This window comes from Oryx dammah, unplaced genomic scaffold (genome assembly GCF_014754425.2).
Source record: "Oryx dammah isolate SB20612 unplaced genomic scaffold, SCBI_Odam_1.1 HiC_scaffold_4, whole genome shotgun sequence".
Taxonomy (NCBI): Eukaryota; Metazoa; Chordata; class Mammalia; order Artiodactyla; family Bovidae; genus Oryx; species Oryx dammah.
The window spans coordinates 57,689,587-57,708,007 of NW_024070188.1; positions in this window are offsets into that span (position 1 = coordinate 57,689,587).

Sequence of the window (18,421 nt, forward strand, 5' to 3'; positions counted from 1 at the left end):
GAAGCAGTCTGTCAATTTTTTCATCTTTTCTGCTAGGGAGAATGCGGAGAGAATGGCCATCTTAGTATTAAGAATCTCAATCCATAAACATAAAATACTTCTCCATTTACATGTTACCAAAATGTTTTCTGTAAAGTTTAGCAGCCAAGTTTTATATTCTTTTCTTCTACTTGGTTTGCTCTTCTTTTATAAAGTTTATTACTAAGCATTTAATTTTATTGAATGAAATTATGAATGAAATTATGTTCTTAATTTTATTTTCAGATCTTTGGTAGCTGTTGTTCAGTCACTAAGTCGTGTCCAATTTTTTGCAACCCCATGGACTGCATCACACCAGGCTCCTCTGTCCTCCACTATCTCCTGGAGTTTGCTCACATTTATGGTCACTGAGTCAGTGATGCTACCTAACCACCTCATCCTCTGTTATCCCCTTCTACTCTTGCCTTCAATCTTTTGCAATATCAGGGTCTTTTCCAATGAGTCAGCTCTTTGCTTCAGGTCGTCAAAGTACTAGAGCTTTAGCTTTAGCATCAGTCCTTCCGATGAGTATTCAGGAAAATAAAATTGATTTTTATATATTGATCTTCTACCCAATCTTGCTGAACATGTTTATTAGCTCTAATGGAATCTCTGGGTTTTCAGAATACAGGATCATGTCACCTGTATAAATAAAATTTTACTTCTTTTCAAACTGGATGCCTTTTATTTCTTGCTAGAACCCCCAAACACAATGTTGAATAGAAGCAATAAAGAGTGGCTATCTTTGCCTTGTTCTTGATGACAGGGAAGGAACATTTTACTCTTTCATCATTAAGTACAATCTTAGCTATAGGTTTTACAACAAATGCCCTTTATTAAGTTGAGAAGGTTTCCTTCTGTTTCTGATTTGTTGAGATATTTTATCCTAAACAGTATTGATTTTGCCAAATATTTTTTCTGTACCTATTGAGATGGCTCTGTGGTGTTTTCCTCAGCTTTATGGTTGCTTTTTGGGGAGAGGATTTATTTATCGCCTTATTCTGATGGGCTACAAGTAGGAGATCCCAATGAGATTATAATTTTGAGTATCATATTATTTATTCTAATGTAATTCATGATTGTTTTCCTCATTTAGTTTTAAATCTGATTGATCTATTTACATGTTTATTTTATTTTTATTTATTTTACTATTTAAAATATGTTTTTAATATATTTCATTGTAATTAAAATATATTAGACTTTTAATTTCATAATCCTTTAATCCAAACTCCTGGGTGTTCTGTTCTATAGCTTATTATTTTTTTGAATCTCACTCATAATGGTTTGTGTGTTTTATAATTTTGTAATGCTTATATTTATTAAGCATACATTACATGGGAGTCATGGTTTGAAGACATCTTTCTCCAGAGAGGATTTATAATTAATTCCGCCAGACACCTAAAGGCTACCAACTCTAGACCATGTTCTGTGAATTTTTTTAGTTTGAGACTCTTGGTTCCAAGAAGTATAAATCCAAACCTGAAGCCATGTGAGGGTCCAACAGTGGTTACAAATTCTTCGTAAACAGTATTTTTCCACCAGAACTCAGGCCAGTTAGGATGACTCTTGTTTTCCTTTCCTGGTGGGCAGATTTTTCTAGTCTCCCTTTGCTAAGGGTGTAACACTCACAGGGATACAGTTATGCTGTTAGTTTTCATTCCAAATTCCCCTCTTCCTGCGTCTAAGCCTTAGTTATTAATAACTGCTGTGCTTAGAAGATTATGCCTCAGATCCAGGAAGATGGAGACTGGAAAATCCCTTGGGAATAACTACTAACTCAGAGCTGTTTAGTGCAAATGTTTTTAGCTCCTTGTACCTGCCTTTCCTTGTTTCTTCAGTGCACATCTGTGTGTATGCAGTGGTGCCTATCTAGTTTCCAAGACAGCCTTCAAGGATCTTTACTTTCTGCTGTTCATATCCTTGGTAGTTCCCTCCCACAGTGAATCATGGTTGACCCATGTGCCCATTAGGATAATGTGGAAATAACCATGTGTGCCTTCTAAAAAAAAGCCATAAAAACAATGCAGCTTCCATCTTGGCTTCTCTCGTGGATTGCTTGCTCCTGGGCAAACTGGCGTCTCGTTGTAGGAACATTCAAGCACACTGTGGAGAGGCCCCCATGGGGATGAACTGAGGCCTCCCACCAACAACCAGCATCTGCTTTCCAACTATGTGAGGGAACCACTTTGGGAGTGGTTCCCAGCTCAGCTGCTCCTAAAATCTTGATTTAAAAAACTTGTGAGAGATAATGAATGTTTACTGTTGCTGTAAGCCATTAAGTAATTTGTTACACAGTTATAGAAATCAAATATTATACCATATCCAGCTTTTGAAGATGTCTTATAAAGATGTTCATATTTTTTAGTCCATCATATTCCCAGATACAGAGTATTGGTCATGAAAAAAGAAAAATGCTCTCTTTTCAAGGCTTTTTCACTTGCTCATCCCTTCGCCACTCATCTGATCTAAAATCTCACCCCTGCACACTTTCTATGCTCCTTCCTTGCTTTTACCCCTCTCCTTAGCATTTATCACTGTTAAACATAGTACTAATTTATTTTTTTTAAATAGCTACTACATATTCCAAGTAGCTAAAATGATATGCCAATAAAATGGAAAACATAGAAGAAATAAATTCCAAGAAACATACAATTTCCTGAGACTAAATCAGAAAGTAATAAAAAATATGAACAGACTGATTATCAGTAATGAGATTTAAACAGTAAAAAACAAAAGCAAACAAGTTGAAAAACTCCCCCAAAACAAAACTTCAGGACCAGAGAGATTCACAAGTGAACTATACCAAACATTTTAGAGAGTTAACATCTCTTCTCAAACTATTCAAAAAAATTGAAAAGGAAATTTTTATGGTGACAGTAACCAGACTTATTGTGGTGATCATTTTATAATGTATATAAATACTAAATCACTATGTTGTACACCTGAAACTAACATAGATCAATTATACTTCAGTTTCAAAAACTGTCTATATTCCAACTAGAACATGTATTCTATTAAGAGCTAGGATGTTGTTCTGACTAGTTCACTGCTGTGTCTTGTGACTCAAGGACTGTTCCTGGCAAACAGTCAATGTCTAATAAATGTTTCTTCTCAACCCAGGAAGCAAACCCAAGTCTCCCACATTGCAGGCAAATTCTTTACCATCTGAGCCATTTACTTTCATCAAAAAGTGAAAAACTCCTCCTAGTTGGCTTGCTGAAGTCCCCAGTAGAGTTGCTCAAGTGGAGGTGCAGGGATTGAACCTGGGGCCTCATGCGTGCTAAGCACACACTCAACCCCGGAGTTACACCCCCCTCCTTCTGACAATAAATATTTCTAGAATTAGTAAAGGAGTAGATGAAATTTTAGCCTGAACTTCAGCCATATCATCTTGATAAAAGCTTACTCTACTAATTCCCAGTAGAATGAAGTCCCAGTTCCCCAGATTTGTAGGTGTAATGTGCCAAGTTTCTATCCATCCTATTTGTTTCTATTCATTTCAACATCTACATCACTCATCTAGCTTCTAATCATTACAATTTTTTTTGGTTAGTGAAATTTCCTGAGTTTCCTATTTTCCTAGGAATAGTTTGTTTTGGCCCAAGTTTGATATCTTTTATCTATGTAAAACTTAACAAGACCTTCATATTGGAACTAACACTTTTCAGGTCTCTGAAACCAGAAAAGGGGTAGAAATTTCACAAGTTCACCCATTTATTTGGGCTCGGCATTTCCTCCATCATTTCACCTAATTATTAAACTTAGGCATTGTAAACTCTGTTTCTTATAATGCTAAATTTGAAAAACCAAGTTCCTACACAGTCACTTTAGAAAACTCCAAAAGGAAAACTGAATACAATAGTTTTAAAATTGTTTGTTTCTCCCTGCATACTTAATTAAAATGCTTTTTAAATGTAAGTTCCACAAAAGGATTATGTTTACTTGGTTATTCTTTATCAGAAAAAAAAGTGTTTGTGACATCAAGTATTCAAGTAGAGAAGAATGCCCATTTTCAAAAAGCAAGAATGTGACCTAATTAATTGACTTGTTTATTCCTTGCTTTCATCTTACAGATTTTTGTTATGCATGTCCGTTTTTTGTATTAAAAAGAACTCAAACAACAGTTGATTTTCAATTTAAGCAAGATTGCCTTAATGTTGGGAAATATTTACCTGACTAGAGTATGGAGAAGAGGGTTATTTCTGTGCCTGGGACATACGGATGTTTTAAATGTGTCATGAGACTGTTATTTGGTTGATTAAAGTCAGATCTTCATATGGCAAATGAATCAAGCCAATTACTCTAGAAATTCTTGTTGGTGTTAGACTAATTCAGCTGTCAGTGTGGTGGAAAGATGCAACAGAGAATCAAAAATCACTTGGAATCAACAGTATGCTTACCAAAATACAATATATTTTTAGTTCTGAAGGTTTTTTATGATAATATAGAAATTTTAAAAAGAATATGTGGATCAATTGCCCAGAGTGTACTCTAATGATGAAGATACTATTATTGTTATTGTCACCTCCAGTGGAACAGTTAATAAGATTCAAAATTACACGTAAAACACCCCAAATTCTCCTTTCTTTGAGATAGTCATATGTTGTTGTATTGAAACCAACTCACCCCTTCTGAAACGAGTTTAAACTGTTACGAGTTCACAGAGAGGGTTTTCAAGTGCACACAGGGGCAAACAGAAACACACATGTGAACATACATGGAGCGGGGTGGGTGAAAGGGAGAGTAGAGGAGCACACCTCTCATTCATCTGTCTACCAGCAGCCCTGAGATCAAGCTGGCATACTGGTATCTTTTCAGCACATAGAGCACTTTTCACCAAATCGGTATAAAAGTTAAGTGTAGGTAATTTTCTTGGAAGAAAGCTCTTCAGGCTTTCCTGTGCCTGTGCCTGCAGATGCCATCCCAGTTGGTTCTCAGGCTATTGTCATGGGGAAATATGAACTGAATTCATCTTACATGAGCTAATGCAAGACATACAGAAGCTAGAGTAACTGGCAACAGAGTGATACCACTCTAATGGCGGAAACTGAAAAGGAACTAAAGAGCCTCTTGATGAGGGTTAAGGAGGACGGTGAAGAAGCCGGCTTAAAACTCAATATTAAAAATCTAAGATCATGGGATTTGGTCCCATCACTTCACGACAAACAGAAGGGGAAAAGATGGAAGCAGTCACAGATTTCCTCTTCTTGGGCTCTAAAATCACTGCGGAAAGTGACTTCAGCCATGAAATTAGAAGACAATTATTTCCTGGCAGGAAAGATATCACTTTGCTGACAAAGGTCCATCTAGTCAAGGCTATGGTCTTTCCAGTAGTCATGTACAGATGTGAGAGTCGGACCATGAAGAAGGCAGAGCGCTGAAGAATTGATGTTTTCAAACTGTGGTGCTGGAGAAGACTCTTGAGAGTCCCTTGGAAAGCAAGGAGATCAAACCAGTAATATCAGTATTGATTATCTTTGGAAGGCCTGATGCTGAAACAGAAGCTCCAGTACTCTGGCCACCTGATGCAAACAGCTGACTCATTAGAAGACCCTGATGCTGGGAAAGATTGAAAGCAGAAGAAGAGGATGGTTGGTTGGCATCACTGATTCAATGGAAGTGAACTTGGGCAGATTCCAGGACAGGGAAGCCTGTCATGCTACAATCCACGGGGTCACAAAGAGTTGAACACAACTTGGTGACTGAACAGCAAAGAAAGGTCAACCGCCACTGAAAAGACAAGAGACTCAGGTCTCAATAGAAGTGGATCTTTAGAGAATCCCTTGTTCATTTAATATATATGTACCTACAAGGCTGTATATTGTAACCCTGTTTATTTAACTTCTATGCAGAGTACATCATGAGAAACACTGGACTAGAAGAAACACAAGCTGGAATCAAGATTGCCAGGAGAAATATCAATAACCTCAGATATGCAGATGACACCACCCTTATGGCAGAAAGTGAAGAGGAACTAAAAAGCCTCTTGATGAAAGTGAAAGAGGAGAGTGAAAAAGTTGGCTTAAAGCTCAACATTCAGAAAACGAAGATCATGGCATCCGGTCCCATCACTTCATGGAAAATAGACGGGGAAACGGTGGAAACAGTGTCAGACTTTATTTTCTTGGGCTCCAAAGTCACTGCAGATGGTGACTACAGCCATGAAATTAAAAGATGCTTACTCCTTGGAAGAAAAGTTATGACCAACCTAGATAGTATATTCGAAAGCAGAGACATTACTTTGCCGACCAAGGTCCGTCTAGTCAAGGCTATGGTTTTTCCAGTGGTCATGTATGGATGTGAGAGTTGGACTGTGAAGAAGGCTGAGCTCTGAAGAATTGATGCTTTTGAACTGTTGTGTTGGAGAAGACTCTTGAGAGTCCCTTGGACTGCAAGGAGATCCAACCAGTCCATTCTGAAGGAGATCAGCCCTGGGATTTCTTTGGAAGGAATGATGCTGAAGCTGAAACTCCAGTACTTTGGCCACCTCATGCGAAAAGTTGACTCATTGGAAAAGACTCTGATGCTGGGAGGGATTGGGGGCAGGAGGAGAAGGGGACGACAGAGGATGAGATAGCTGGATGGCATTACTGACTTGATGGACCTGAGTTTGAGTGAAATCTGGGAGTTGGTGATGGACAGGGAGGCCTGGCGTGCTGCGATTCATGGGGTTGCAAAGAGTCAGACACGACTGAGCGACTGAACTGAACTGAACTGATGTATAGCATATAATTAGAGATAGCAAGGTTCTTTAAGGAATGGAATATTGCAACTGAAAAGGGAAAAGGCTGAAGACAAGGTCAGAGACAAAATAAGACTGCAAGCCTTTTCATGGAGATATCTGAGTGTTTAGGTCTCTGGGCTCCTGCCTCCAAGTCTGAGAGAAGCTCAAGGTGTTTTTTCTTAGGCTATCTTTTGAAATGCAAGAGAAAGGAATTAATTTCCTGATCCAAAGGGTATAGTCTCTTACTCCTACTCATACTTGTGCCCCATAAATCTTACTCCTAGCTCTGTCTGTTCTTCTAAACTGGGAGTCCTGGAACATGAGTGCCGGAAATGCTTCTTCATTAAGTATACTCACTGGACTGGTATCTATCTCCAAACTGAAAATGAGAAATATGTATCAATTGACTACACATTGGTCACTCAATAAAGGTTTCGGGGGTAAAGAGTAAAGGATAAAAATACAAACGTAAAACCCAATCCATAACTGAACAACTTCATTTTGTTTTTTAATTCCACAGTCAAGTGGTAAAACATCTATATCCATAATGTATTTTGTTATGTACAAGATTTAATATCATATTCTGTATTAGAGAGCCAATAGATTAACTGGCTAAAAATATTTTTATATGTTTCTTTTTTTGTATGTTCTGGACACAAATTCACAATAATTAGTTTCTTTATTCATAATGTGTTTCCCAATTATGAACCTACCAACTCTTTCACCCTTTGTTAGTTTTTATTTTTACTTATTTTTAAATAAAACAATTATTTATTTATTTATTCTTGGTTGTGCTGGGTCTTTGTTGCTTCATGGACTTTCCTCTAGCTACAGCAAACGGGGGGTACTCTCCAGATGCAATGCACAGGCTTCTCATTGTGGTGGCTTCTCCTGTGGAACATGGGCTCTGCAGCATGCAGGCTTTATTAGTTGCAGTGCATGGGCTCAATAGTTGTGGTCTCAGGCACTAGAGCACAGGCTTCATAGTTGTGGCACCCAGGTTTAGTTGCTCCAAGGTATGTGGGATCTTCTCAGACCAGGGATTAAATCTGTCTCCTGCACTGACAGGCGGATTCTTTACCACCCCCCCACCAGGGAAGCCAGGGAAGCCCTAGTTTTTAGACCAGTTTTAACTGGGGATATGTTTTGAACTCAAGTATAATGTAAAATAATGATAATTGGCGACTGCTCTGGACACATGGATTAGAGGGGTTTACAGTTATTAAACTTTAGGAAAAATAGAACTGAAGGGAAGTAATATGAACATAAAGTTTATATGAGTGTTTGTGAATCTCTTTAAATTTATTAAAAACAACCTACAGTGAATTTTTTCAAATGTAAACAGTGTTGATTTTCAAACGTCAAAAGTTGCTCATTCAACCATGCGCTTTCTTCGAATAGAGACAAATGGTGTAGTAATCAACACCATGTAATATTATTTTAAACAAAATCTAAGGCTGCAAACAGAAAATGTCTTATTATTTCTATTTCTTTAAACAACTCTTAACTCTGCCATTTATTGGTTTAAAGTATGCTTGTCAATATTTAGATTTATTATTTCTTGGACTAGTTAATTGACTTTTTTCTGTGAAATCTCTTATGTATCATCAACTGAGTCAAATTAAGTATTAAACAACATGGCCTGCAAAATTTAAAAAAGACATATAAGTTTGAGTATTACTTTTCCTAGGGATAAACAAACAAGCATTTCATTTAATGTTTGAAATTCTGCTTTAGAGGAATAGCATGTTATTTGAAACTAAAATATGTATTCATTCTGTGTTAGGCTTACTCCAGTCATCCTATGTAAGTTTGATTTTTAAACATAAATATGTATAAGAGCAATAATATCAACAAATATCCTCAAAATTATAAACTTAAAACAAGTTTTTCAATCTATCAGTGCTCAAAGATTTAAATGAATCTCTGTAAACATGGCCAAATGTACCCACAGACATATACCTCAACAGAAGCCAAAAAGCATACCTCAAAGGGATTTAAAATGAAGGCCAGGGGTGGAATAGTGGAGAGAGGTTCAAGAGGGAGGGGATATATATAATTATGACTGATCCACGTTGATGTACGGCAGAGACCACCGCACTGTAAAGCAGTATCTGGAAACGTACACACTACCATATGTAAGACAGTCAGCAAGAACTTGCTGTATGACTCGGGTAGCTCAGATCAGTGCTCTGTGACCACCTAGAGGGGTGGGATGGGGTGAGACTTGGGAGGAGGTTCCAGAGGGAGGGGACATATGTGTACCTATGGCTGATTCATGCTGATGTATTGTAGAAACCAACACAATATTATAAAGCAATTATCCTTCAATTAAAAATAAATTTTAAAAGCATATAAAAAAAAAATGAAGGCAGGCCATCATGACACATAGGCTGTTGAACTGACTTCATCAGGTAGTATTTTGGACTGAAAGGTGAATCATTGTACTCACTAAAGTTTTCCATTGAAACAAGTACCTGTTGAATTCCTGAGAAATCCTTTACGGAAGCTAAGAAGAGAAAGCAATCCCTTTCCAGGCTGAACACACTGGGGAAAGCACGGTCCATGGAAGAAACTCCAGTTTTGAAGTTTTGAAGCCAAGAAAAGAAAACAAAACAAAAGCTGGAGCTATCGGCAGGCATGAAGAGGAGGCAACAAAGCAACATGAAATTGAGTTTAGCCTAGAATCCAGAGCTAGAGGAATCAACAACCACTATATTAGTATCTTTCTCAGGAATTGATTGAAGGTAATGCTAGATTTCCCCACACTATCTAGGATGGGGACTCAAACTATTTAGAAAACTTTCTGGAAGGATGTAAACCAAACGATTAAACGCTTTTTATTGGAAAGAGGGATAACTGGAAAACCTTAAGTCTTTTACCTTCTATATTTTAACATCATTAAAAAAAAACATGAATTATCTTTATAAACATGAAAATCAGTAAAGATATTTTCACAATCATTATTTTTATGTAGTGGTTTAAAGTTATACCACAGTGAAATTCAGCTGATAGTGTTATTCAGAAGGTATAAACTTTGTTGTTCTTACTCCCTCTGCTGGCTGGTCAACAGGACCAATGAAGGAACCTTCCTCCCGGCCACCTACTCCAGGAGACTCTGACGGGGAGCAGAACAGTAGCACCTCTTCTTTAGAAACTCTCAGTTGCAGAGGCAGGACCATATGGCTGGTAGTTTCTCGGTCTGGAGGGAGTCAGGTGACTCTCAGAAAAGATGGTTCTTCTTGGAGAATTCTTAGTGTGAAAGCACTCAGAATCTGTCACCCTTTAAAAAGGGGCTTCCTTGGTGGCTCAGTGGTAAAGAATTTTCCTGCTAATCAGGAGGTGTGGGTTCAATCTCTGGGCCAGGAAGATACCTTGGACAGGGAAATAGCAACCCACTCTAGTATTCTTGCCTATTAAATCCAATGGACAGAGGAGCCTGGTGGACTATAGTCCATGGGGTTTGCAAGAAGAGTTGGATACAACTTAGCAACTAAAAAACAACAATAATTTCCTTAAGACCTACCAATGGTATCTTATGTGTGGTTATTTTTAACCTTAAATTTGATAAATGGATTAAGAGCCTCAGTTTACCAAATAACAGTCTTTCCTTCTTGTGTCTGTCTGGAATTTTCCAGGAAGCAGAAAAAATGCGTTGCTTGCAGTCAGAGCAAACTCATCAGTCACTTTATACCTGCAGGTATTCAGCCTTCAGGAAAGCCATCCACCCCTACCACCCATATCCACAGTCATGCTAGGAGACACACAGGTGCTAATGATTCCAGTGTGAGCTCCTGGGGGCACACTTTCTCCTCCAGATGCAAGAGCTCTTCCTTTCTGCCTCTTGGGCCGTGGACTTTCAATGGTGCTGACTGCCTCAGCTAAGGGATGTCCCCGGCTGTGCAGATGAGGACCTGGCCTCTGCTATCCCGAGACACCATTCATGCTCCCATTTCTTCTGTCTTCTCTCTGAGGTCCTCACTCCCTGCAGCATGTCTTTTGATTCCCATGCTGACTGCTTTCTCTCCTTGTGTCCAGCTCTTTCAAAAACAGCTTTTCACAGTCGAAAAATAGCCCCAGTGGCAATTCATTCTGTTCTTTTTTTGTCCCTACTGCAGCCTGTAGAATCTGTTAATATGATGATTTTTTTTTTTAAGTTTAAATCGTAAAATAAACCACTCAAGTACTGAGTCTAACTGACAGTTTACTACTGGGTATTCCTCCCCAAAGGCTTCTCTTGTGCCTTCCTGCTATCTGTCCTCACTTCCACACTCATCATCCCTCTCACCCTACGCTGTCTGTCCACTGGCATATCTCCACTCGGCTAAACTCAAACTCTGAACTAATTTCAAGGTCTTTGGTAGGGATGTTATGCTAAAGAAAGCATGTGGCTAATTGCCTTCTAGCATGCTGTGACAGAGACGCTTTGAGTATCTGTTTGGAAATGTACAAACACACCCTCTAGAGAAATGTCAGCTGTGGTCAGAGGTAGATTTATAGATTTACCAAGTTGTTAATGAATCTTAATGTTTAGGCCTCCCATTGGACTGGTTCTAAGGTCTCTTGTGTCTTCTGGTTAACTGGAGGAGGAGTGGCCCTAGCTAGCCATGAGCAGGAAGCAGGGAGCAGTGCCCAGCTTGGTAGTCACCCTCTGCAACCTGATGGGGGTACTGGGACTCCAAATATAACCTCAGGCCTCCAGATCACATCTGTGAGAAGGGTTAAGGAGATGTCTCCCTGCTTATGGGCAACTATGACCAGCATTCAGGAATATCTTCTGTTGATCACCTCGGGTGCCACCCACTCAGAAGAGGGAGCAGAAAAGACCTAATCAAAGTGGACCATCCGCTGTGGCAGGAGGTTATCAGGATCCATACCCAGTGATATCAACAGGCTGGAGTTTTCTTATCATTTTCCTGACCACTGCTTGAGAAAGAAATTCTGATGAGGCATTACCAATAATGAATGAAGAAATTGCAAGAAAGCTTTCTGATCACTCAATCTCCGTTAATCATGAGAGATGAAAGACTGAATTTCCATTTTTTCTAGAGAATACATTGCAAAAAACTTTCATATGAAGAGATACAGTGTATGCAGCCCAAAAATGTAGGAAGAAAATTGTTACAGAACTGTTAGACATATTATCATCTTTTAAAAAAATTTTGTGGTATTGGGATATTCATCTGTTTTAAAAATAGTATTTCTGTGATTCATTTTCTCATTCTAAATGCTTTCATAGCTTATTTTTGTATTCGCAAGTTGTTCAATTATGAATACATAAGAACAATTTGTGTTCTTGTTCTTAAAGAAGGCCCACCCACCTGGCACTAGTGTGTCCAACACAAACCGTTGTCTGGTTCCCATTTGGGCTGTGACTTAGCATGGACTAACCATGCAGGGACAGATGCAAAAAAAAGTGTTTTTAATTTTGATGCAGTTTAATTAAATCAATTAACCACAGATGTAATAATTTATATTAGGACTCTCAAGTTTCTTCCACTGATCTATATGTTCCTTCTTGTGCCAATATCTCATTGTCTTGATTACTATTCATTTATAGTAAGCTTTGAGGGCAATATTTATTATTGCTTTAAGATCCTGATATGACAAATGTTTTCCAGTGAATGATTCACCACCCCCCCCCCCCCCCCCCACAAAGAAAAAAAATCACATTTCTTTTTTTCTCTTTCCTAGAGCTTGGGGGGGTTTTTAGATGAAAAAAAAAAAAAAAAGAATACAAATGTCATATTGAAATTATTAAATGGGAGATTTGGTCTCTTCATTTTCTCTTAATACAATGTTCTTTTTTAAAAAAGGTTAAAACATACTACTTTACAAATCATAAATAGCTTTGGGGAATTAGGAAAAAGTAGACTTTTGAGCATTCTTTAGTTAAAAATTACTGGCTAACCCTACCGTAGTTCTCTGAGATACGTTACCACCAAGTCCTAGAAAAGCAAATCAGCAAAAAGCCTGACCCATTCATCTCACTGACCCTTACACACCTAAGTGTCTCCTCCAACCATGTTTAATTTAAACCAAACTTTGCACAGCACCAAAATAAGACCTGCTTTATCTTAAAAAAAAAGAAAAAGCAGGATTTTTGTTTTGTCATGTGTGATATATTGGGGATTAAAGTTTGTTTCTTACTAGAACTATTTAGGAAAAAAGTTAAGTCTAGAGTACCCCCAAGGGCTACCCTGATGGCTGAGTGCCTGCAATGCAGGAGACCCAGGTTCAATTCCCGGGTGGGGAAGATCCCCTGGAGAAGTAAATGGCACTCTAGTATTCTTGCCTGGGAAATCCCATGGACGGGGAGCCAGGCAGCAGTCCATGGAGTTGCAACATAGTCGGATACAACTTAGCAACTAAAACAACAGAGTACCCCAAATCAAAGCATATTGTTTGCCGTGAGTGATCAAATCCCTCCCTGAAATAACTCTTCCCCTTTGTCTATATCTTTTAAATTACAGAAAAATTATGACATTTATAATGCAATTGATGCTGAATTATTACCCAACAGGCTAAGTAAGTGTTTAAGATGCCAAAAAAGCAGATGAACCAGAAATTACTAGCAAAGTTTAAATGTGATGAACTTAGGCAGCATTTCAAGGTAAGGAAATCTAGAAAAAGCCATTTTAATTTCAGTATTTAGGTGAGCTTTATGATTTTTTGAAAAATTAAATTAAAAAAAAATTACATCTGGGGTTGCCATCACAGTCTTTTTAGTATCTAGAGCTTCTAAAATTCTCATTCCAGGCCTGGATTAAAAAAAAACAAACAAACAAAACTCCAAACACAGAGGGTTAAGGCATCAAAGATGAAAGCTAGTACACTCACAACTATTTATATTGCAAAAGCTTTGCCTTTCTGCAAGAACATGCAGTTTCCCAAACACTAACCTCTCTTTACAAGGTTATGCTTATTAGCTGGGATTTGAAACTCAATAGCAACACTGTTCATCCTTGGTTCAATTCAGATTGTAATTTCTTTTTAAACTACCTGACCCTTATAATCATATGGTGAGTAGGTCCGATCATTCATCTTCCTGAAGCCAAAGTACTTGGTCTGAACACAGAGTCACTTGTGTTTCTGAAGTCTCTCAGCATCATGACTGGGGTAAAAACTGTTGATTGAGGCAAGTTTGAAAGAAACCTTTCATACAACATTTTCATTGTCTTCTTTTTTTTTTTTTTTTTTTCTTTCCTTCTGGAACTAAAATTCCTGATTGGAAAAGTGAAAGTCTTCCTAGATACAAGGATGAAGGTTTAAGAGATGTTTCTAATGAACTGTGGAAGCTATGAACCATTTCATTGTCCCCAGTGCCAGAATTTGCTAATGAAGATTTTGCTTTTTCTTAGAGCCCAGTATTTATTAAGCATTCAGCAAATTCTTACTGAATAAATAAATGAATGAGTCTACCCAACTTCATGTCTTTGTCTTGAAGCTAGGTCATCCCTCATAGTATTAAAATGTTGTGTTGCTGTCCAACTTCATGCCTGGTGCACCAGAGCCCACAAGTTGCCCAGACATGATTACAGTTTGCAGGAGAGTAATCCTGGAGCTGCTTGTTTGGATTGTGTTTCTGCTCATCCTTGAACCAACTGCCAAGGCAAAAGGAATGGGACAGGCTGACCAATTTATCGAAAGGAGTGCCCACCACCTCTGAAGTCAGGTTGGAGTCAATTCCACCCAAAGCATGTGGCTGCTACCCAACAGAGGAAAAGGAATATTCCAAAGGAAAGTCTGAGACCATTCAGAATGGGCAAGAGTTGCATGGATTCTGGGTAGGCAACTAAGGCATACCAACAATGTAATTTCTACTTTCAGTATGATTCAATGAAAAACTGATAAATATAACCTATGTGTTAGAAATCATTCTTTCTCTCTTAAGAGTTAAGGAAAACCTGCTTTAGATTGGTTGGGAAAAATTTTTTTAGTTCCATCGGACACTATGGTCTTTTGCCTAGGGAAGGGATGCTAAGATAGGGACGCCACACACTGAATAGAGGACTTAGATTTTTTTAACTAGACATTGTTTAGGTGACTGGTCTTGGGGATTTCTTAAACAGTTAACATTTACAAAGAGGTTTTAAACAAAAATTGGTTTCTGAGAAAAATTTCCCTAATTAGAGGTCATAGAAACATTCTTTAATGTTTTCCTTCTTAGTACATCACTCCTTCCTCCATCTCAGACCTTTCTTCATTTTCCCCTACTCTAAATTCATCCTTATTCTTTAAATGAATATTTATTGGCCATAAATTCTCCTTTTTGAAAAGAAACAAAACTGTCTTTATTTTACCCTTGTTCTTGAAAGATAATTTCATTGGGCATTCATTTTAGATTGACAGTTATTTTCACTTTGTACCTGGAAGATGTTATTTTACTGTCTTTTGGCTTCAATTTTTGGCACTGAAAAGTTGGCTGTCAATTTATCATTCCTTTGTACATGACGTTTATTTATTCTGGCCGCTTTTAAGATCGCTTTGTCTTTGTTGTTCTTAAGTTTCCTTGTAAGGAAACTACATTGGTTTCCTTTTACTTAGCCTGTTTGATATACACTTTTTTTCTTGTATTTGTGGAGTCATGTTTTTGACTAATTCTGGCAATTTCTCAGCAATCATCTCTTCCATGTTTTTCTATTCTCTACCTTTCAGACTCTGATTAGACACATACTAGATCTTCTCATTTAATCCTCCAGGTCTCATCACCTGTCATTCATATTTTCTATCTCCTTGTCTGTCCTTTCTACAGTTATGCCTTACTTTTCAGTTAGCTACTCATGAAAGCTTTTCATGATTAGGTCTTCAGCTATGCAAGTTACCCTTACTCTTGGGCTAAATCTCTAGTTTCTGAAGATGTAAATTTGGTTCCTTTTATCCTGGTCTGATTTCAGTATTTCAGATGTACCATTCAACATTGACATGGAACTTCCAGAAGGCACTAGAAACTGAAACTAGTGTCAGTAAATCTTTGTTGAGGCTAAATACTGTATTTCTAAGTTTCCACCAATTCTAAGAGATATTGGAGTCAGTAACTACTGTCTAACGGTACTTACAGTAAACACTTAAAAATTTGTACTTTGGGTTTGCCAAAGTGGGAATTAATGCCCTTTCAAGTTTATTTAAAGACTCAGTTGAGTTCTAGCAGATTCCCTCTAAAACAAGTAAGGGTGTTGTGCATGTAACGACTGCACAGGAAATCTGGTTTTGCCTTCTACCACTTACATTTTAAGCAGGAATGCCATCACTACACAAAACCTACAGGAATCCCACTCTGAGTAATTAAGTGACCAACCTCTTAAAAACCTGCCAGAAGCAACAGGGTCTAAAAAAATCTATTTAATGTGTCAGTTATTTAGCTCTATTTCTGCATTTAAAATTAGATTTGGAGAAAAATAAAATTTCATAATTGTGTTGTTCAGTTGCCAAGTCTTGTCCAACATTCATGATTTTACTGTTAACCAAAGGATTGCCAAGACAAAGGATTAAAACTGACAAATTGAAACTGTGTTTAATTTAGAAGAAGAAAATGGGTTAAACATGAGCCACTGAGGCTGTTCTTTATTCCCATCCCCCTCCCACCCTCCCCCCAGCCAAAAATGTCAAGGGATATGGCAGGGTTAAATTAAAAATATTTTAAGGGACATTTTACAAGGAACATGCATAATGCATTGGCTTTGAATGTATTCTGAAGAAATATAGATTCCAAAATCCTTTTCATTTTCCTTCCTTTTCAATATTGGGAGCAATAATTTTGCAGAACTCCTATAAATGTCAGTCCTGATTATCAGGATACACTAGCTTTAAATTCAGATGCTGCCATCAAAAGATGGAAGTTTCTTTCACTAGAGACAATACATACAGATCAATCTTCAAACTAGTAGTTACTCTACAGACACTTTTCTAGTAGTCTATTAACTAAGAAAAATGAATGAAATTACCCCGTGGACTGTAGCCTACCAGGCTCCTCCGTCCATGAGATTCTCCGGGCAAGAATACTGGAGTGGGTTGCCATTTCCTTCTCCAGGGGATCTTCCCGACCCAGGGATCGAACCCGGGTCTCCTGCATTGGAGTCAGATGCTTTAACCTCTGAGCCACCAGGGAAGCCCGTTAACTAAGAAAAATGAATGAAATTCAGATACTTGGTAATGAAGGAACACGAAACACAGGAAGCCAGTCCTCAAGAATGAGCGGTCCCCGAGTAAAGGTGGTCCAAAGAATGACAAATCCATTCTCATTCCCTTACCTCTTCCCTCTCCCACCCACCATTTTTTCCCCTAACATCAAGTGCTAAATAAATGTAAGCTCCTTAAAGGCAGGGGCCACATTCTTTTGGTTTACTCGAATAGCCTCTGTGCTCAGGCATGTAGCAGCCTGACACAAAATAAATGCCAAATTAAGTACTCAAATATTTATTGAGCAACAAGACAGCAAGGGAGGGAAGAAACTGCTCAGTCCTCTGGCTCCCAGACCTCTTTAGTAACACCATAAGATGTGAGCAGCTTGTTATTTCTCAGTGAGAAATTATACTTAACAAGATTGGCACCCACAATCAGTGAAGATAAAACCATTTTCTCCACTTTTAGGAATCTGTGTTTTTAAAAATACTATCACATGAGAAATAAAGAAATTGCCTGCATATAAACCTGCAGGTTCATCTTTCTTCATTTCAGCTGGATTTAACAAAGTCAATGGGCTCAGTGAAGCAGCATGTCTTTCAGTATGACAAGACATGTAGAAAACCTGTTTTCCCTTCATGCTAAATTAAGCTATTTCAACCTCTATACCTTGGTTCAGTTAGAATCATCACATGATGATGTAAGCCCAAAGGGCTTCAGTGTGGTGAATTAGAAATATCAGAAGGGAGGATAGGGAAGGTGTGTCTGCGGCTCCACCCTGGGCGGGTCTCAGGAGCTCATCCCTGAGACTCTGGTCACCCCAGCCTGCACGACTGACGCCAGCTGAGTCTCAAGGAGCTGTCAGTGGCTGTCTCGGCTGTTGATAGCACCAGAGCGGATGACCTGTGAGAAATCTCGAAGATGCTGTGACGCCCATGTCCAGAGCCTGCACACACTTCTGCCTGGATGGTGTCTGACGGAGGGTGTCTGAGGGCGGGCGAACTTGCCCTTCTCTGCCTCCTCAGTTGCCTGGAAATGCCTCTCATTGGACCATTCTTAGAACCAGAAAACAAAGGGGGTTCTGGTTCTAGAAAACTGTACCTTCTGGCTTCTCTGCACTGCAAAGGCCACTACACAGAGGAGACGGTGATACTGCGGTGACACACAACCCAGTGAAGTGGTGAAACGCGGACAGATGGAAAGAGTCAACTATGTTAAGGGGAAAGCCTTGGACTTGTCTTCTCTTCTGTTAGAGTTGGTGGGAAAAAAAATAAGCAGTTCTGTTTCTCTATTGGTAAACAAGTCCATTTTCCTAACCAGAACAAAGTGCAGAACAAGAAGCCTTCAAAATAAAAAAGTCTTTTTTCATTGTAAATCTGTCTAAATCAGTACTCAAAACAAATTTTTTTGTGTATTTTACTGTTTTAAATTTTAATTTTTTTAATTGAAGCATGTAATTGCTTTACAGAATTGTGCTGGTTTCCACCAACATCCAACATGAATCAGCCATAGGTATACACAGAATCCCCTCCCTCTTGAATTTACTATTTTTTAACA